The 22,654-nt window shown below is 40.9% G+C and overlaps 1 long non-coding RNA gene across 1 annotated transcript; it reads left to right on the top strand.

Moving 5' to 3' along the window:
• The first annotated feature begins 1,958 nt into the window (after window positions 1–1,958).
• Window positions 1,959–21,716, top strand: LOC135329167 (uncharacterized). Its single transcript, XR_010390494.1, has 2 exons — window positions 1,959–2,274; window positions 17,716–21,716. It is a non-coding gene; the product is annotated as an uncharacterized LOC135329167 (long non-coding RNA).
• The last annotated feature ends 938 nt before the right edge of the window (window positions 21,717–22,654 follow it).

Below are 22,654 nucleotides of genomic sequence, written 5' to 3'. Positions count from 1 at the left end.
CTATATGATGATGCTGAATGTATGACTATAAATGGTAACAAGATCAGACAAATTATTTGTAGTGAGAGCTGAGGTCAAGTATCTGCTACACCATTACTTTTATTGACACTAGCCCCTGATTAGATCATGAGGAAGACAACCACAGTGAGCAATTCGGCATTTCATGCAGAAAATGATAAAACATATTTGTACAGCCTTGGTTGTGTAATGATGTTTCCCTGAAGAGTGCCAGAAAAGGCCAGCAATTAGACATAGTCAGTTTGTTCATCGTTAGGAAAATATCAGCTATATGGCTGTTTAAGTCTCTCAAAAAAAAAAAAAAAAAAAGACGAAAAAGCATTAGAGTTTGGGAAACATTGGAATCATTTTATCTGTTCATTAAGTCATGGGAGAACAACATGATAGATGCCAATCAACAAACAGTTTTCAAGAACTTAAAAGGTTTTGGAGAAGTTGTATGATCAACACTGTCATAAATTCATATCTTTCACACTAGCATCATATCTGATTTCTTTGGGGATAAAGCCACATAACACATTATAACCATAATTGTAATGAAAAATCTGTTCACTGCAGAAGGAATGCTTCTGAAAAGACTTCGAAGTTCACTATAAAGTTTCTTGGAAATCAGAAATACGGACAAGATTAAACCAGTTTAAAACCTTAAATGGCAGGAAGATGACAGAGCTAGAACGCAATTAAAAATGCTACTAATGTTAGTTCCATGTCATATATGATCCCAAAACAGAACAAGTAGGCAAACCTGAGACACTTTAAAGATCAAAGAAAACAGTTTAATCGTACACTATGTAGCCTTAACAAAATAGCATCAAAGTAATAAATGATGGAAACTGGAATCCCATCTGAAAATACAAAAGGGTAAAAATAACTGTAAAAAGTAGTTACATGTGAAATAAGCTACTGCACTTTACTTCCTATTAGGATAATCTATTTCCTGGTGTTGGCATTTATGGGTAACCTTTGCTCAAAGATGGAGTGATGGTGGAGACACAAAATAACCATTTCAGTAAGTGTTAAAAGCAGCAATGGAAAGAAACTTGTAGAGAGGTTCTTGCGATCACCTTGCAGAACAACAACTGTTGGGCTCTAATCTAAAAAGGGAGAATATCCATCTGCAATTTTTCTTCTTGAAGGACTGGTGCTGTACTACACAGCTGAGAAGCGTTTGCACAAAGGAACCTTCACATTTAAGGGAATTTTTTGTAATAACTAGCTAATCATACTACTGAGTTGAATCCTGTATTAGAGCATTTCCTTGCAGTCATTAAAGTGCTGCTGCTCTGATAGCTGAAACATACTCGCCACACAGTCTGCCTTCTTCCTGTTTAAAATCATTACTATCGTGTTGCACCATTTGGAAAAGTAATTGCAGTGAATATCATCAAAAACTATGGTAAATTAATTAAACAGTCATTAACTATATTCTATGTTAATTAGTGATAGAGTTTTTAATCACTCACTCAGATGAGGGAGGAAAGCAATTTTCCATGCATGCCCATTTCTTAAAAGTGATGAGTCCTAGGAAGCTGCTGAACACAGTACATTCTGGCGTTCCTATGCTAGCAGCACATCGCACTCACACGTTCACCTAAAAAATTCTGAGGAAAGGATGATTGGAAAGCACCTAGAGTTCACTCTTTTCTACCACCAAAACTCTCTAAAAGTCCTCTGCTGCAGCTGGAATTAAGAACAAGGCTGAAATCATCTAGAAAAATGCCTGCTTAATTTGTGCTTTCAGGACATTTTAAAGAAAATTACATGAGGGTTGGGGGAGGTTCTTGGTTCTTTTTTACTATGCAGTGAAATCTCTCAAAGCTCACAATAAGAATGGTGTGTCCCAACTAAAAAGAATCCCAGTTTCCATACCAAACTGAAAGAAAAATATAAGATGAAAACATGGATGAGGGTTTTTTGGTGTTAAAAATACAGCCTAACTGTGATACTATCTTAAACAAAAATAAATTTGGTCCAGCATTTGCCAACTCTTGCTCAGGTGACCTGTTCCTCTGTTTTCCCAGGGAATACATAAACTAAAAGGAACCAAGCAGTAAAAACACCTGAAGCAGTCCAACAGCTATTCCAGAGACTTAACAAGAGTAAATCTGCAAGACAAAGCTAGCCATAATGGAAACAGGTTTTGGATGGGTTAGAGACAAGTGCAATAGAAATGAGCTTGTAAAGATTTAGAATGGTGACACAAGGAATGGAAGTCTTCCTGTTATAAATCCTAATCTTCCAGTGTTCATTATGCAGGTAAAGTTCACAGATGGACAATTTCTGCCTTTCTTTTCTTTTTTTCTTTTTTTTTTTTTCTCATTTATTCCATTTAGATGAGAGCAAACACAGTCTGAAAAATTTAGAAAACCAAATTAGTGAAAAATGAAGGTGCTCTCTCCCCCCTCCCCCTTTCTCTCCCTCTCTCTCCCTCCCTCTCTCCCCCTCCCCCTCCCTCTCTCCCTCTTCCCTTCTCTCCTTCTCCTTCAGTCCCTCTCCCCCTCTCTTTCTCTTCCTCTCCCCCCCAACCCCCCCTCCCCCATCCCCATTCCCAGTTACTAGTGTTTCATACCTCCTGCATCTAGGAAGCAGTAATCCTGAGATTATGGAGGTATGTTGAAATCATAGGCTCCAGCAGTTCCAGGTTCAACATGCTCTACACATATATGTAAACACTGACTTTTCCAGTTGTGTTTTGCACCTCACCTGACATAGTACAAGGAAACCACATGGCACAGTGGCATCCAAATAAGTGCATTCGCTAGCACAGTGCAGGATGTAATCTGGTGCTTTGGCAAGGGTCTAGTAGATTGTCAAAGAGAAGATGAAGCGGTCATTAAAGGAGTCACAAATGGTTGGCACTGCCTGCAGTTTCTGTACATGTCCATTCTATAAAAATTTGCAAATGCATTACAAAAATTATGTATATTCAACAGGCTACATCTAGCACTCAGAGATAGATTATACAGCTCTCTGATTTGGTAGCTGAAACGTAGAATCCCTACCTGTGCAACAAAGTTTCTGCTACACAGCCCTAAGATTGCATGTTTTACATTATATAGTAGAAACAGGGACATAGGGTTCAAGGGTAACAGCACAACTCACTCTCCACTGCTAGGTTGTAGGGCAGAGAAAGAAATAAAATACCCAGGGATGCAATAGGTAACACCCCACCAACAGCTACCTGTATAATCTGATAGCTAAGCAAGCTAATGACTTGCTTGAGTATATAGAGAGGAAGATTTCAGTTAGAAGCAGGGAGCTGTTACTTCACTAGCAGTGATGAGATTGCTGGAGGGAAACACTACCTTCGCTAGTGCAGTAATGGCAGATGGGAAAACCATTCAGAAAAGAGCTGCAGAATTTATTTGACTTTTGGAAAGTCTGGCCAACTGAGAAACTAAGCAGCTCAAGACTAAAGGAATGTAAAAGGCATTTGATCCCAGTCATCTGAAAATTCTTTGTGCGAAGGAGATTTCAGATAGTGGAGGACTCTAGCAAACAAGGACAGAAAAGGTTCCAATGCCTGGAAGATCAATTTATACAAAGCTGGACTGGAGATAAGGAGCGGGATTAACCTCAGTCAATTTAGCCACCTAGAAGTCAAGCATCTACTCAAAGCTAGTCATTTAGCCTTATCTGTAATATATGGAGAGAGGCATTTCCAGGGGGCCAGTCTTGCCACCTCTCTTAGGATGGACTGAATCACTTGGAAGCTTCTCTTTCTTGTTTTTTTATCATTATGTTCAGTGATGAGCTTTGACAAGTCACTAACCATTTAAGCAGCTAAAGTTTGGAGAGTGGGATTCATTTCATTTAGTATACATTTCTTTTCAAGGATGGTAGTTCACCAAGGGAATATTTGAAATGCACCATGCTACCCAATACTTGTGACTTTAAAACTAGGCAAGATGCCTTGTGAAATAACATGCAAGACTCACTGGATGGGAATCTAGGTTTGCACAGGCAGCTGAACTGACGACCCTAAGCAGAGTGGCTCCTTAAAAATCTACTGATTTAGCTGGGAATGGGTCAGGTTGGCTTCCCAGAAGATTCATACCAGCATCAGCTTTTCTAGGCCTGCTGCACTGCATTCTTATCCGATTCACAGAGCAGTGGGAAAACACAGGCCACCAGCTGCACATCAGAACCACACAATGCTTTTTCCAATTGTTTCATCCTCTACCATTTGTGAACACAGGGGACAAACATGTGTCCTTCTGCCTCCCCACCTCACTCCAATATTGGCCTGATTATGCAGCTGCTGCATAATAGCTACTGATGTCAATGAGACTATGCAGTGATTGCATAATCAGAGCAAAGAATACAACTCTCTGGGCAAATTCTCGTCGCAGCACCACCTGCCAAATCCTCACCGCTGATGTTCTGCAGGCACAGAAAGCTAGTGGTGGTAAGACAGCTGAAGAGGTGAAGATTATTTCTGTATGTAAGTAACTGGCTTCCAATTTTTTATTTAGAAATGCTGTAAAGATTATAGTGGACACAAACATTGACGTAGCACAGCAGGTTTCTCCATTACAATGCACACATGTGATAGCTGTTATTGAATTATTAATCCTGCATTATTACTTCCTTTTTGCCTCTCATCTGATATTAAGCTTCACACCTGAAAACTGCAGTCATCACTGGGCAAGTGCAAAAAGCCTAAAATCCCTGTCATGAAGAAATGAGCATGCAATAGATCCACAATACAAAACACGCATGCACGCACGTGCGCGCGCACACACACAGACACGTGAATAAATAATAAAGAATAACAAGGAACAAACACAGAATAACCACCAGCTGTCAGTCTTAATTGTTCAAAACAAAAATTTCCATGTTTCATAAATTATCGTTCAAACCAAGCTAGACCAAGAAGAATACCTCAGCCAGATGACACCAAGCAGGGACTCTTTTTCCTTTCTCTTTACTTATGTTGCGACTCATGAAGAGCTATTCAGCAGGGGTCATATACTGCCATTGATCCATGCACAATGATCCTACTGCACCCAGAGGAAGTTTTACGCCCTAACAGATCAATATCTGGATATGGCTCTGAGACAATTTAAAAATTATAAACCAGTCACAGCTCCAGCACTGGAGTCAAAGGGTATTTCTTTTTAAAACCAGCAATATAGCTGAGGTGACCATAAAAAAAGAAAAAAAAAAAGAGAACTTGCTTTCTAGCATCCTTCACTCTGCTAAAATCACCCAGGGTCCTTGGGCTGCTGCTTTTCCTACCCCATACCTCAATTTCTCCCATGCCTGTTTATATGGGGAAGGCAGGGAGGAAGAGGGAAGAAATGTCCCTGCATAAGACTGCCTTTCTAACATCTCTTCTAGTATGTAGTACTGTTTCCAGTGATGGTGTTGCGGGTACAACTATTCTACTCCTAACTACTAATAAAAAAAGTTTAAAAATGCTTATTGCCTGGATAATTACATGCAAATAAACATTTACTGGATCTACAATAGGAAGTCAAACACAATAACTAGATTAAATTGCAATAGCTTTACTCCTACTTTTTAATTGTTGCCAAGATAATTTTGTTACTGTTAAAAGGCTGTCCTCTGCTCTTATTTGAAGCATCTTCTGACATTTATTTTAAAAGGAAGAGTTTTATATTCCATACTGTTAGCAAAGCTACACAAATTGAGTTGAAGAAAAAACTCATACACAAAGAACAGTAATAGGAAACACAATGACTGTTTCATCCTACATTGAAATCTAGCTCTCAACACAGTAATTATTACATATTTTTTCTAAGGCTCTGACTCAGAAGACTAGACCTCTTAATGCTGAAAAGTAAAAGTAGAAAAATAAGCTCTTTGATGTTAAAAAAAAAAAAGGCAATTTTTTCCGTGTGCCATTAATAGGCATTTTATTTCCAGAAATGAAAGAATTTCCTGTATTGTTCTGCAATAAATAGAAAAGCTGGCTTTTCTACTGAAAAGTAAGTCCTGAAAGTAAATATAAGACACTGGGCTAAACCACAAGCTTGGGGATCAAAATTCAAGTGGTGAAATAGATTCCTCCCTCCTTAATTGATCATTCTGCAATTGGAGCAAGTTCAGCCTCTGGCTAGGCTAAGAGAAGCAACACATGCCTATTGCTTCAACTCTCCTAGAGGAAAACAGCTATTACGTTAGGTCTTTAATGTGCAGGAGAGAAAATGGGAATTAAAAGAGGAAAGGGGAGTAACTTAGTAACTGAAAAGAAATACGGAGGCTAGGTGGGGATTGAGGAGCAGCATCCAGTGGGATCTGCTGCCTACCTCAGTGCTGGACAGCTCTTGAATACCGAGGCAGGAACAGGCCACCTTTCCTACCAGGGCCGCTGCACAACCCTCTCGGCCCAGGGGTTACCCAGGACTCACTTGGCTGCCACTGAAATGAAGAGCCCGAAGTATTTTGTGGTGGTATTAGGAATTGCTGCCAATCCAACTGGGATCCAGTTCAAGCAATATGTTAATCTGATTTACTTTGCTACCTTCTTTCAAACGGGATCGAGAGAGAGAATTCCTCTGTTGCTGCCACTTCCTCTGAAATTTCTATGTCTTTAGGTTTTATTGACTTCCAAGGGACTTGAAAGAGGTCAGCAGCTTGAACCACTGTGCTCTGCAAACAGTGCCTGCACACTCAAATGTAATGCTTGGATCACCCTCCGCCCACCTGCAGCATATTCTAGCACTTCCATTTCCATGAGGGGATTTGTTTTTATGCTCTGTTGGCTTCAGGACATGCTAGACAGCAATTTTAATAGACTGAATTTGGCTGAAGCCAGGGTGGCAAAGAGAGCTAGAGCAAAAAGAACTGTTCTAAAAGGGGCAGGATAGCAAGCTGAAACTAACCCTACAGTTTCTAAACTCCGTGTATATGTATATTTACATACAGAATCTGGCCAGATTATACACAGAAATTGGGCTAGAGAAATAGAAATCATAAATAATAGACAAAAATTTTAAGTGGTATGTGCATTTGTGCACATACACATGCATGTGCACTCACACCCCTATAGGCACACTCATGTATTTTACACATGGCCACATTTCCCCTTCTCCCCTTCACTACAGCTCAGTTAGCTTCAAGACACAAACCACATACATAGTCCTGTATAATAAACCCTACATTTGACCTCATTTCTAAATTGCAACATGTAGAATTGACCATCCACCTGTGAAAAAATACACTGCACTGAGTATAGCTTATAAAAATGTTCCTTTGAATTGTGTTTCATTTATGAATAAATTATTAGCCATTTTATAGTGAATGAATTACGAAAAATATAAGTTACAACACTTAATAAAAGAATACGCTCTATAACAGCTCTTCTTTTTGAATCAAGCACTACTATTATACCAAAGTTTTGGTATTTTGTGGGGGGGGATGTTGTTTTAAAATATACCCAGTAAAGCTTTTGGGGTACACTAAGAAGTTGTGTAAGCAGGGAATGCAGGAAAGAGCAGCAAGCTACATGATATATCAAATGGCAAGTTTTACTGCCTGCTTTTTTTTTGCATCTACAGCAAAGTAGTATCTTACAAATAATAAGGATCTGTTAAATTTGAATCACCAGCCAGCATGAAAGGAGGCCTTTTTCTCATATCATGTACTTCAATTTTACATAGAAGGGCAGGCTCTTTTAAAGCCTCTTGTACTTTTCATTGTGCTCTCTTGGATTTCAGATGTATGGGCTGACACTACTGTATAAGAGCTTAGCAAATGTGAAGACTACTTGAATATCTTATGTATGTCAAAGCCTCTTTGTGGCAACAGATTTTGAAAGCCCATAACACCAGCTTTGGGGAAATTGGCATGAGCTGGAATCGGAGACACTCACATAATTCAGTCCCTACCACTGACGCAGAACCATCCAGAGGTTCACAGATGTTTTTTAAAGGTGCTATACCAGTACCAAGAGCTCTGTGCACAAATCAAGTGTCAATCCATGCCCCAAAGACTGCCCAGCTATTGCCCGCCACACAAGAACACGTGGCACCTGAGATGTAACTGTTCCTGGGGGGGCTACCATCACCTGCCTCAGGGATGCACCTTTCCTGCCATTAAGCTGCTGGAAATTCATGAGGGGGAAAAAAATCATTGGGACTGCATATAAAGTGTAAGAAGCTGCTTTTCTTTCCAGAAGTAGCTGTATGTGAGGAAATTCCTACAAGCCTTGGGTTTTCCATCAAAATCTTTCAGCTTGTTATAGCTCTTAAACACGTGGATCACATCTGTTCATGAATAAGCCTAAGGAAGGAAGGTTTCTAACCAGAACATGGAGCCTGCAGAACAACTTCCACTTAGAAATACTGGATTATAAATAGCAGAGAGCTGGATATATTTGCATAGAAAATTACATATTTGCCTGTGACAGTAAGAGACTGAGCATCATGATACAGGAAGTCTGTCCTAGTATTATATACAATTTTATAATTCAGGGTTTTGGGTGGCCTGGGCGAAGAGAGGGGGATACTGATGCCCTAACTCAGGCATCAGACTTCTAGGCACCTGCATCTGAAGTCACCATCACTTTCTTTTGGAGCTGCTAAGGTCAATAAAGAGAAGGAAGAAAATATTTCCGATCATTAAAAGTGATACTGCTATGCTTCAGTGATGGAAGACACATCATAGCTTTTCAGTGATCATCTTTCAATTTGTGTCCTCAAACCTTCATCTGTTTTTCTATTCAGGAATCATAAATTAAAAGTTTGAATGAATTGTGTTTCTTTTTTAAAAATCTCAGGATTTTTCCAAGAGAAGTTTGAACTGGATCTTTTTGCTCCTTAGAACTGTGTTCAGGACTATTAACCAGTTCAGAAGCTATCAAATGAAAAGCCATTGCCATTAACTGAAATATACTTGACTTCCAAAAGCACAGAGTTACTTCTGAAACCTTTATTCACCATGAGTAATACTTATGTTAGCAGCCCTCTTGGTTTCACATCACTACTCTGTGACTGAGAATTGTACAATATGGCCCTTACTGAAAAATAGAGAAAATTGTATCCTGTGTGGTTTCATCCCTCTTCCACCCAACCCAGCTGATGGGACAAAAGATGTGTTTAATTTGTACAATTACAGCTATTCCAGAAACTCTACTGGAAACCTCCGTTCCCTTTTAGCTTTGGTCTGGTAGTCAGGCAGCCACATTCATAACAGAAGTTAAGCCAGCTGCCGCTTGAACACACACGGTCCGGTGGAGGAGCTGGGGGAGGCAGCAGCCATCCAGTCCCATGTCAAGTGCCAGATCCCCTCCCGCATTCGTCTGTGAGACAGACCTGAGATGTGAACAGCTCCACTTACTGAAAAAACGGCCAGAGCAGTTGTGCCAAGAACATAGCCCAGGCCAAAAACAGCACCAGGGCAGGGCCTCCCCTGCGGAGCCAGGGGACCTGGGAGGTCATTCCCAGCTCCTTGCAGTTCCCCAGCTCTCGCTGTCAGCCCAGAGCCTGAAGCAATGGTCCCCACCAGCACCAAGCCCAAACGGCTGTTACAGACACTGATATTCCTCTTAAACACCATCCTGGAACTCAAGATTAGTGAAAGGACATCTAGGGATCAAACTGAAAAGTAACTTAAAGAGATAAACAGAGATCCTCCACTGGTGTAAATCTCTTTCCTCATGTGTGATTTCACATCAGTGGAGGGCTTTGCTGTCATGACTTAGCAGGTCTTAGCATTAGGTTCAGATTTATCTAGGAAATAACCAGCCGTAGAGTGTAGGAAAACCTGACAAGTCCCAGTTTGTTCCTGTATGTCCCTCTGGCACTGAGAGCCCCTGCACCTCTTCCTACCCACCCCGCTCTGCAGGAGAGGCAGCAAAGCCAACCAGCTGGTACCGACCCCGCACCAGCAGCTCGCTCTGTGTGAGTGCCTGAGCCAGCCTCCCCCAGGAACACAGCATCTTCCCAAAGTTTGCACAGCTCCTTTAAAGCCAACGAGCATCTCTCAGCAGTGATGTGAGCTGCACTTTATTTTAGATGTCACAGTCTTCATGTGAGTGAATCCCACGTTAATGAAAGTTAACTAAGTTAATCAAGCTTAATCCAGGCTAAAACAATTAACATTCCTAAGAAATGGAGAGAGCCATTTAAAAGCCAGATTTACCAACACCCATTGTTAAAAAGGACATTTCTTAACCATCAAGTTTCAAAATTCATCCACTTCAACGTTTTCAGGTACCCCTTTCTCAGGCATTGTAAACAGTCATTTCTACTCTTGAATATATTAGTGTGATGCTGCAGTATCCAATACAGTTGACATGACATTCACTTTTATAACACATTAAAGCCTTTATAGGCCAATTAGTTTATATAACACAGACCAGCAATTCTACTCTGAAAGCATACAATTTTAACTAATATGTAAAATAAGGAAATAAAAAAAAACAGTAAATACTTCTAAACATCTGTCCTCGTGAGTCAGTTTAATTTACGAAAACAACTATTTAATGATTATTTGATGCATCCTGTAGCTACAGAAAATGAAAAGCTCCTAGCTTCAATGCTTTCCTGACTAGGAAATAAAAATTTTCTGCAAGAATGTTATGAAAAAAAAAAATCCATGAAGTATGTATCATCTATTCAGCTTGGCATTTTCTCTTCCCTATATTCAGCAAACAAGTCTTAAGTTTTAAGCCATTGGCTCTTAGGAGATGTTCTGCACACAAAAAACGCTAACTTCATTTTTCATGAGACCTGCATTCCCTCAAGATATAAAAGCATACTGATCTAAAGTACTTTAAAATAATTTACAACTAGTGAATTTATTGTGTATGCAAAGAGAAATCTTGGTTACCAGCCTCCTAGGTTTGGGCTCTTATATGCCAATACTCTACAGATTCCTTTGTATTAACCCTTCTTATTCTAGCTGTGCAGAGTCTGAAAAATGCAATTATTATTTCTTAAAGCCATCCTATAATAACATTGCAGCATTTGAAAATAAGGATGATACACTGGCTAGAACTCTTATCCTTGAAATGTAGAGACTCTACTGTCACCACTTTCTCCTCACAGCAAAATATTACATATATGTACATAGGTACATATATGGTTTTACACAACCTCAGTTGCCAAGATGTAGAATTTAGAGTTCAGTTTCTGCTTCATCCTGTATTCCCACCCACAGCCTGTGTTCCCACCCACTGACTTTGCAGGTTAGAGGAGGTTCAGTGCAGATTTCAGGTTGAGAATACCTTTCAGTGTCTGTATTCTGCTTTTCTACCTGTTTCATTCTTCAGTACTGGGAATGGTGTGCACACACATTCACATGCAGTGTTATACAAAAACAGCGTCTCCCGTGCCAGGCCTGGCTGAGCTCTGCCTAGCACTCAGAGCAGTGCTTCAACAGAGATTTCATCCAGTAGTTCCCCAGCTCACTTCTTGCTGGCCGAAGCTCATATCTGGGTTGCGTTGGCTATCTGGTAAAAATCAGCAAAGTCCATGATTCGAAGTAAGATGTACTAGCATCTACTACTGATCATCACTTCGGTAAGGCTATATCCTAAGGCTAGATTAAGCAGATGGCAGTCTGATTCAGGACAACAACAACAAAAAAAACTGAACAGCTTATAAAAGGTGACATTCAACCCCATTTTCAGTGAAAAACACTGATTGATAGATGGGACCTATTCCACATGCACTTTTGAGTTAGTCCCATTTGTGCCTTTTAACTTTTTCCTCCCTGAGTACTCAGTTGTACAGTGCATTGCAGTGTGAGCAAATACATTGCTGTAAGCATAATCCAAGGGAAACTCACAAAACCCATACCTTTTTCCCACTTGCAAAGCAACAACATCAGCACATGCAATGTCTCATATGATTGTGACTTTCCCAGCATCAGTTGTAAAAAGCAGGCGTTCTTGTTGTTTCAATAGGACTGCAATAAATAGCATAATCTTTAACCTACCCCAGCAAAAGCTTTGTCTCCTGATGGCCTTGTATATGGTGTGAAGTACAGAGCACATCCCAGTGCTGCTCAGGGCACATTGCAGAAGACCTGTGTTGTGGATGAGTGAAAGGAGCCCTGTCTTTCCAGCATGCACCAGCTAATTGCACGTTCTTCCACTCTGCAGCAGCTTGCTGTTTCAATTGACTTGTCTTTTGCTTGATGCTCTTAAATCAGGACTCATGAGCTATGATAGCAAAAGGGTAGATAAGGTCCTCCAAAAGAGCATCAGGGCTGAGAAATCCTGCAAGGAAAGTCTTCTCCTGAACCAACAAGGAGCTGCTAAATCTCCTGAGCATTCCCAAACTGTGAATCTCACAAGTGGGACTTCACAGTTCTCCATCTATGCTTAATCCAGAGCACGTAATAACCTTTCTAATTGCCATTCGCACATGCATGGGGTCACTGATGGGGTCCCAACTCAATGTAGTTGGCACCTCTCCTCAAATAGGAATGCTTCCAAAAGGTCCCTGTAGAATATGACCAAAATTCAACAAACCTGTCCATCTTGTGCCTCTCCAGGACTTAGGGTTCTGCTGTTAAGTCCCACGGCATTTCTTAACAACTGTTGGAGAGAAGTCTCCCAGACATTTCTGACTACTTATTAGAAGGACTCTCATTAGGCTTATTTATGTGTTCAAGTGCCAATAGCATGCCCACCACAGCAGGAGTGTCTGTTTTCATTCTCAACACATCCCAGATATTTCCACCTTCTTTTCTTAGCTCTGCAGCTAAGGAACTGCTCAACTCTCAGATGAATCTTGGCATTTGTTGCACATTCATTCTGTTTAATACCTAACACTTTCCTGAGGTATTTGCTTTCAAACACATTTAGACATTTCTAGACCTATGAAGAATTGTCAGCTTTCATAGGTAAGGTAGAAATAGAACTGAGTTGAAAATTCAGACTTTGCTTTGAAAATTGTTGAAATTTGAGTTGAAAATTACCAGCGCCCAGGGTTTTGTCTCAACTAATCAACTATTATTTTAGAAACATTAGCAGTGGCTACCAGTGATGGTGGAAGCTTTACATAATGATTGTCAGAAACCTGATTTGTCAGTGTTAAGGCAGCCCCCTCATTTTACCTCATGCAGGTGCCATGATACGTGGTTAGACCAGAGGAAAATTTGTGCTGCATCAGAGGTGATATAACCCAGTAGAAGGTCACACAGGCTGGGGATGAAAATAGGGGTCAAACCCACTCCTTTATGGCAAGATAGCAGCATCTAATGTCACTGCTTAATCTTGAAGTGTTCATAGTCAAAATACAGAAATATTCTACCTCTTTAGGACTGAGCCAACCTGAAGCAAATTTTAATTGTGGTTGATGTGTTTCCCCTACATTTGAAAAATCTGAAGCACTTAGCTATTTGGAAGTTTTCCCAATACAAGTTTTCCCAAAGAAAAAGGAAGAAAAGCCCTATCTAAAGTCTGAGACTTTCAGATTTCTTCCACACAAACAAGGGGCCACATTAAGATTGCACGGACAGCATCCATTCTGGCATTTCATAACTTTTAAGAACAAGAACTGGTAACCTCAGCAGTGCTTTAGCATACATTTTGCATGTAATGTTATATGCTATGTATAATATAGCAGTTTGAGAGCACAGATGCCAAGCTCTGAAAATTATTTTCCTGCTCTTTGGCAAACTCCACAGGCAGAGGGATTAGATCATGTCCTATTTCTTTCTGGTTTGTAATATGTTTAGACAACTGAATGGCTTTTCATTTGGTAGTTGTCCTGCAATTCATTTCCTATATCCTTTCCTTTCAATCTTGTGAAGCTCTTTTTTTCAGTATCTAGTGCATTGTCCTCCCTTGTCTCTCTCCATTTATGGTGAAAGAGGACATGCCTATTGCCTATAATAATCGTTGTATCCACCAAGGTCTTCTCTTTAGAGAAAGCTGTCTGTTAGCATTGTATCCAAGTTCTTTCTATGAAAAGAGAGAACAAAAGTCTTCTTTCACTCCGGGCATAAACAGATTTAAAGGTATCACACCAGAATCTCAACAGACATAGACCAGTGTAGATCTGCTTAGATCAGTGGATTACAATTTTATACCAGAGAGAAATGTGGACATTTGTAGAGATTGTTTTGTTATCTCAGGTCTGAAGGGACTGCTGTGGTTGATAGCAGTCTTATATCTATACTAACTTAGTAAGAGGCCTTGAGACTGTGAACATGGCAAATGTTTGCTTCATTTGTCAGAAAAATGACAAAAGTTCCTGAAAAAACCTAGTGTCCAGACAAACTGAATCATTCCTTCGTTATTAATAGATGTCATTTTTTTCCAGTGGAACTAAGCTGTCATGCAAAGTCATTCCTGTGAAAGAGGAGGCGATCTTTTAGTTAGCTACTTCCTTGCTGGGCAATGAAAATTAATGTAACTTGACTGGATGCTGTTCACTGCGCAGTCAGGTAGAGTGACGCTGGCAATCTGGGGTACTACATTGATGGTGACTTTTGCCAGCGAGTGGGACTAATCTGGGCCAGCTCCAGAGCACTGCACTTCAGGTATATAGATACAGAAAAATCCAGTAGAAGTGACCAAGGGTGACAAATACAGGGTTTCTGTTGCCAAGCACACTACATTGGGAGGATGGGATGCAATACTCTGCACCTGGAAATTAGCATTTCCTTTTCCTTACACAGGCCTTTTCAATGACCCCAATGCTGCAAAACAACGTAAGACAGTTCCTCTAAATTTTATCAGCTCATATTTCACTTTGATCAATCAAATCCCCCCTTACTTCTCACTACAGGACGTGGTTCAAGCTGAGAGGAAGGAGAACATGCAGAAAGTGGGCTTCTTTGGGCCTTATTTGCCATTCATTAACAGCTTGTAAGTGGAGGTTTGTTCATTTAGTTAAGCACTTCTCTCCACCGTCTTTATCCCAGCTTTAATCCTGCCAGGGCTGAGTTTCAGTCAGAAGCTATAGACTGAGCACGAGCTTGAGCCAAGCACGCGGAAAATGCAGGGATGAATACTGTATACTTGATGTAAGAGACATTTGGAGCTGAGTGTGGTCTGTGTTTTGCTGGCTCTGCTGTTCACATCCGCCCACTCATTCTCCCATAGCTTTATACACACATTAATGGAAGTGGGAGAGAACTGAAGCTCTGATACTAATATGAGTGTGATTTTATCTACTGCGCTGCACGCAAAAAATTATAAACTGCCTTATAATCTTTAGATCCGGTTCCCCTCGTTTTACATCACTTGCAGACACTCTCGATTTTACAGTACCACTGGAAGAAGGATCTGCCCGAGAGCGTCCTCTGGGGCTCTCACGTACAGGAAAAGAGTAACTGGCTGATGGGTCTGACACGTTTAAAAATGCAGTCTGTCCTGGCACATGCAAATGGCTGCTGTACCTATTCTGTCTCTATTTCTTTAAAAAAAATCAAAGAAACCCCATCTAGTGATTTAAATAATGCAGGCTGCAGATTAGTAAAACATTTCCTCTGAGCGAAAGCATGCGCGGCACTCTGCAGAAGAGTGCAAAGGAACAGCTGCCCCTACTCTGAAGGACGCAGGTAGCTCCAAGCCATGACAGCAGCTTTTACTCTTCGTTTCTCTCTCTCCAGGTATTTTTTAAATTAGTTAAACTAGGTCTCAGGAGGCTCTCTTCTAGATACGAGCAAACTTGTTTTAAACTTCCCCTGTCCTCAGCCCTCACAAGAGGCAGGTTTGCTTGTTTCATTAGTGTCCATTTCTGCCAAAGCCAAAAAAGCACAGTGGAAGAACAAAACGATCCAAAGTAACTTTGCTGTATTTCTAATCTGAATTAGGCTGTCTAGCATATCTGGTCATGCTGTCTAGCATATTTGGTCATTTGAAAGCAATCAACTCTCAAACCTTCACATAGCTTTCATTTTATTGAGTTTTGGGTGAAGGCTTAAATCCCCTGAGCTAGCTAGAGAGGCTTGCATGTTTCTGTCCAGAGCTCTGCCCTGACTCCCAGTACTTGGAGAAATGCCTAAATCTGAGTTAACACAGTACAATTCAGCTACAGCTCAGGTGGCCACCTAACTGACCTTATACTGCTAAGTAGATTCACCACAGCAGTTTCAATGGAGTTGTGCTGACACAAAAACGGAGAGTCAAGCCTCATAAACTGAGTAGATTTGATGGGCAAACACTAGATAGCCTCAAACATGCTGATTCCCACAGATATTCTGCTGTCTAAACCAGATGTTTCTCCATCCTTTATACATTAATAGAATGCAGTATGTATAATTTAGCAGGTAGACTTGGGAATACCTACTATGTAAGGAACTCTGTCTGGTGGAAGAAGTTAATTATGTATTGCTACTACTAGAATACCAAATTGTGCCTCCAACAGCTTGTATTCATACCATTATGCTTGCCTATTTGAGCAGACAAGTGCATTGCTTTAATTTTTCATTGTTATTATTATTAATCCTGGTCTATCTCAAAATTTTACCTAGTTAGGTTTTCATCCTATTTACCTACATGCTACATACCTACCACGGTTCATATACAAATGAATCACAGCCAATTATGCACACACACTCTCTGCACAAGGTGAATATGGGCAGCTTTATAGCATTTGTTATGTTCAGGATGCATTGCAAGCAAAAAGTAATGCATCCTCTCCAAGGAAAACACACGAGTATAATACTATTTTACATACGTGGAAATAGGAATGCATTTTGTCATTATATGAAAGGAATTGGGGTTAGAGGAAGCAGTCTGCGCTCGGTCTGATAGATACCTTGTTAACAACTGCAATAAGAAAATTCCATTGCATTTGATATAGGCAGTTACCATACACTCCTAGGAATAAACTTTACTCATGTAAACAGTTCCTCTGACATTGTCCTAGCAAGTAGAACGTATTTAGAAGTAAGCTTATCGTTGCAGAAAGCAGCCTGCTGCACTTCGTACTTTCAGGGCACACTACAAGCAGAAAGAAGAAATGAAGAGTTTAGCAGCTCTTTGCATTTCCTCTTTCACCTTTCCAGGCAAATATTTCACCTTTTAAAAACAAATTCTCACAGGTAGTAGACAGTGCAACAGTGAGGAATGTGTGAATACTGGCGTGCACACAAAAAAAGGAACTTGGGATGAAATCCAATTTGTATCTCTGTCTTGGATTCCAGATGTCTAAAGGGTCAGTTGCTCTCAGCATCTCTGTGGGACGGGGGCACTCTACGGTGTACACCTCAGCCCTGCCATCTCCAGCAGCCAAGGCTGAACGACCTGCAGGAAAGCGTCACCTCTCCTTTCCTGTGAAATTCCCAAAGTTCCCTTTTCGTGCTGCTCACCCAGGTCTGCCTTGCCCTGGTGCACCCTTATCAACTAAGACATGAACCCAGGCCCAGGAGCAAGACATCACCCCACGTTCCCCCAGGTTACATTTAAGAATAAGCAACTTACACACCCAACGTTAAACGTCATTAATATTTTGCAAGACGGGGATGAGTTTAATATAAACCGGGAGAAACAGGGTCAGCCTCCCACCCTGACTCTGGAGGGAGAGAGAGAAGGGGAATGCAACCATCTGTATTGCACAAGGTCACGCTGGGGCAGCTAATAAGGGAGGGTAAAGGCCTCCTAACACCTCTGCTCTCTTCCTTGCCCTCTTCCTTCCTCTTTCCTTCCCCCCCCCAGTTAAACCCACAACTGAAAAAAAATACAGGTTTATCTATACAGAAAATACTTTGATGTTGCATGGTCATGAAACATAATGGGAACATTTGCCTTTTTTTGTCTTCCAGAAAACTATATTGATGTGCCTCAAGATGGGAGAGGTAAGATCAGACTCCAAGGAGCAGCTTTCAAGAAAACTAACTAAATGACAGAGCAGCAAAAAAGGTGGATCAGCAGGAGAGAGAGAGAAAGTCTACAGGATGGAGGTTGATCAAGTCACCTAAAGAGAATCACCATTCAGACAACTTCTGTAGGCAAACGACGTAGAGTTTCCAGAAGGAAGTAACCTGTAAGCAATATTTTAATTCTAGATCGATAATACTATCTCTGAAAGGAAGCATCATATCTGAGGAAATGCTCAGCAGAAAGAAAATCAAGTTGCTCTGGCAAATCCATGCAAAGGTGGAAAAAGGTCACCAGAGAAACCTTTGATAGATAACTTTTCTTTGCCTCCCCATCCAGCTATTGCCATTTGAGCCTAATCCAAGTGTCTGAATAGTGAATGTGAGTTTTGCCAAAGCTCTCTGGTGGATACGATGCCACAACAGGGCAGATGCTGCCAATCCCAGTCACTGGTGCCCATGCTGTCACACGTTACCAAATAAGTGAAGCCCTTTCATCCCATCAGATTGCAGGGTAGCAAGTGTTTCAACCTTACCACGCATTTTAAGGCCACCGATAATATTTCTGCTAAGACACCAAGCATCTGAGCGCATTGACTGGCTCCAGCTTCACAGGTCCACCTGAAAGGGGGAACTTTATTCAGGAGCAGAATAGGTGCCCTGCTCCACCCCTCATACCGCTTGAAGCGGAAAGAAAATTAGAAGGAAAACAACAAACTGCACTGCAAAAGCAATAACACCATTGTCCCTCTGGTTTACACGGCAATAATCCAATTCCCACAGCCACTGACTGGCTTCAGAGTTCACCCCTCACAAATCGAAGGGGTCCTTTGTAAGCCAGAGCTGCAATGATGCTCCTGCAGAAGGGTAGAGAGTGCTCAGTCACCAAGTTACAGTAGCTTGACTTAACTTGCCACAGGACAGGTTTATTTTGAACTCATACACTATAATTTACAGGAACAACCCCTGTGCAGTTCAATCTTACATGAAGAACCTGGCAGTGACAACCAAAAAGAGAAGTTAATCTGGAAATCACAATACGAAGCCATGCTAATGCCAAATTATTTCTTTATCCCTTGTATTTTGTCCTACAAATCTGAATAATTTTATAATGACCATATATTTTATTGTAAAACCAATTTCAGGAACACCTTGTCTGTGAAGTAGCATTAAGTTTTCCTTTTATACCTCTTTGATTTGTGCACATTTTAGTCTTCTCCTGAACTGCTAAGGGGTAGATTATTAACTGAGTGATTTGAGCTAATTCATGGCTCCCGTAGTGCATGGTGGTACCTGACTAAACCCATCCAGGGAAAAATAGTGCTGGGGGAGCCAACGAGGTTGGAGACCACAGAGGGGGAGGCCAGTCGTATTAGCCTAGAGCTGCTCAGTCTTCAAAGAAGGCCCAGTCTGAGTAGGGTAAGAGCATGCTTATGCCCCTTTTCTTTGCAAACCATCCAGTGAATAAAAGCAGAGTCTCACTGAGGGAGGAGGGGCAGGCAACAGCTAGTACATGTCCAGATGTCACCGATAAACGTGCAACCATGCAGGCATTAGGCTCCATCTTATAAGCGTAAGGCCTGGCCCGTTCTCACTCTTCACCGAAGCTCCTGCATACACGTCTCTGCACGCAGCTCGGCTTGCTGTGGAGCCAGGACAGAGCTGCCACGGTGCAGCTGGCGTGTTTATGTGGTGAGAAATGTAGCACTTCAAATAAAAGGGAGCCAGTGGTTTTTTTAAAACCTTGATTCACTTTAAACCTAAGAGATTTTAGTTTTCTAAGAAGAACATTTCATTAGAGCATTGCAGAAGCAGTCAAAGCACTTTAGTTGGATTTGGGAACAAGAAGGATCTCCGGCAAAGAAACGCTGTAAAGATCTGGCTCAGACGTGCGCCCTGCCAGGGGGTCACAGCTGCAGCCAGGACAGGGCCTGGCTCCAGGCAGTGGAGGCCGACCGAGTGAGGGTCTAAGCTGGTGCTATTAGTGCCAGCTTGCAAGAAGAGCAAAGGAAACCACGTAGCTGCAAACCATCTCGTCCCACGCCTCTGCAGGCATCATGTCTTCCCCCCGCTCCCACACTGGCTCTGAGATCTCTCACCCCTGCAGACACCCACCAAAGCACATATCCACAGCTACCAGAGTCTTCTCACACCGGCACTTTGCAGTACCCATTTGCTCCTTTTACCTGCTCTCAGCACCTGCTTTTGTTGTGAGGTTACGACCACCACAGAGATCTTTGTAAAAAGCTTATGTTCATGAAGGAATTTGTATTAGATTCTGGTTTGTGTGACTTACTGTATTTTGTAAGGGTTTTTTTCCCTTTGGGAATTGTGCGTTATTAATGAGCAGTTTTATGCTTTACTTCTAGTATGTGTATACCTTGTAATTGATGTGCATTTTTTTTTGAATCTCTGCAGAGCCAGTTAACATAAGGTAGATACTCTCTGGCTGAAATTCTCATTTTGCCTACCAACTAATTTTTGGCTACACCCATATCATAGCTGATGAACAACTTTTCATCAATTATATTGCTATAGTCACTTGTTAGCCTATCTACTTTAGCAGAATATAAGATCCCAAATAAGACTAATACTAACTGGGCCTTAAGCTAAAGGGAAATAGTGCACCATGTATTGTTTCCCTACCACCATCACCATCGGCCCCTCTCCCACATTGTTTGAGACACTGTAGAAGAGCGCTGGCAAGACAAACAACAACCTGAACATCTCAGCCATCTCTAAAGCGGTGCTCTGCGATCCCTGTACATTCGACTCATGGAAAATAATTGTGCCAACCCAGATAAACCGCACTGAATTCTTCAACTAATTTTGCAGCTAGAGGCTGGGTCGAGCACAATCTCTCCTTAAAAAAAAAGATTTTTTGAACTAAAATAAATATACTTTCTCTATGTCCATCCTAATGTAATTGGAAAAAAATTGGATATAAAATTACCCTTTACCGAAGTGTATAATGATATAGCAAAGGCAACAGCCCATTTCAGTGGCTCTTACAATACTCATGCTCCAGCAAGCCTCTTTCCTTGTCCAACACGTTTTCTCTCTTATATTTTACTAGGAACTGAGTGTCCAACTTCCTAATGATTGCTGTGTATAACATAGGACATAAAAAATATGTTATAAAGCTTGTGCAGGAGTCGGTGTTGTAATTAACCATCATTTGTGCCTGGTATCGATCTTACAAACAAAGTGAAAACAATCTGGCCTCTTAATGTATACTTCAGCATATTGTAGCAGCTATTTTAGATAACTGTTTTTGATAGTTTTATTATGGCTGTAATTTCTGTATGAGGACTGTCCACATGAAGAAGTTATGAAGTAACATGTCATAGTGATTTTTAAAGTCAGTTCTATTTAACCACCAGTAACAGTCTCTGAAAAGTAGGGTAACAAAAACAAAAACCCACCCACCCACCAGAAAGAAATATGTTTTCCAGCCTTGGAAACTCTCTGGTGCAAGACAGGCATTTCTTCTAGTTCTCCTCTTACATAAATGGTAAATTACTAGGAATATAAGATATACGGTACAATAGTCTATTTTAATAGTCTGCAGTCAAATTTTAGGCTAATTAAGCTAACTAGAAATTCTAGGGTTACAGTAGTTACTCACTCTTTATTGATACATTGACAATAACACTGTTTACATAACACTCGATGTTTGAATTCAATACGTGCCAGTGTCCAGTGATTTGCTAATCTAGTTTTTTGATCTAATCCTGTCCTATTTTTTGCAGTATACTCTAACTTCATATTATGAATCATGTTGTCTTTCTACAGTGATTGCCAGGTAAACCAAAAATGTGTTTTACACTGCTATTGCACTGCTCTTGTCTTTATATACAGTAGTTTTTATAAAAATGTCCTTAGGTTTTAATAAATGAGTGTAATGTAAACTGATCTCTATAATAAAACTTGCTTTAATGTTTCAAGACTGTCTGGAATGGCTTTAGGGACTTGGGCTTCCACTTCTTCCAGTAGCCTCAAATTCCATGTCTTCCTTCTCCATGTGCAGGGAAATGACCAAATACCATTACTCTGTAGTTCATACAAGTGGAAATGAAGAGAGTGTATTTAATGCAAAAATGATGCTTGGATTCAAAAAAAACAAAAGGCTAAGGCAATTGCATCAGTCACTCAGGTAGGTATTGGATTTGCCAAACCAGTACAAACACACAGTCCATTTAATCTGCATCCTATTTCTAGCAGTTGCTAATACCAGATACTTCCGAGGGAAATGTGGGAAATTTAACTATTAAAGAACAAACACTGTAAGTAATAAACATCACTAGACCAGAGCAGCTGAGAAGGCCAAATGTGAAACAGAGCAGAAAGGAAGAATGCAACCTCTCAGTTTCCATACCCGAAATCTTCTGCCCCATATGTATTTTTCTGGTAGCTCCATCTTTCTAGCTGGGGCAAGAGGGAACCGGGGTTAACTTGCTCTGTGCAAACTTTCAGGACGAACAATTCACAGAGGCAAGGGTTTCACATCCTTTTTCTGCTGGACTGAAGGACTGCGAGAGTTTTCCAGAAAGGTTTAGACCCCCTAAGCATACTGTGCTCTCCTGTTGCCACATATAATGCCAACACTACGAAATATTGAGCGTTTTGAGCTGAAATTTCAGCTTTTGGACTGTTAAGAGGGTGCGTTTTTGACAACTGGATTACAGACAGATGTACACAAACTGAAAAACTATTGTGACTAAGTGACTCCAACCAGATCCCACTGTGCTAAGACTTTCGCAGACATACTGCAGAAAGAAAGTGAGGAGCAAAGATGGTTTTAAAAATAGCTACAAACAAACACAGCCCACTCCCCTGCTCGGACTCTGTTTGCCGTGATGAAAACAGATGAAGTTTCAAAGCC

Source organism: Dromaius novaehollandiae, chromosome 1, assembly GCF_036370855.1.
Source record: "Dromaius novaehollandiae isolate bDroNov1 chromosome 1, bDroNov1.hap1, whole genome shotgun sequence".
Lineage (NCBI taxonomy): Eukaryota > Metazoa > Chordata > Aves > Casuariiformes > Dromaiidae > Dromaius > Dromaius novaehollandiae.
Note: the sequence above shows the minus strand (reverse complement) of the source record. Positions and strands in the feature narration are given on the sequence as shown.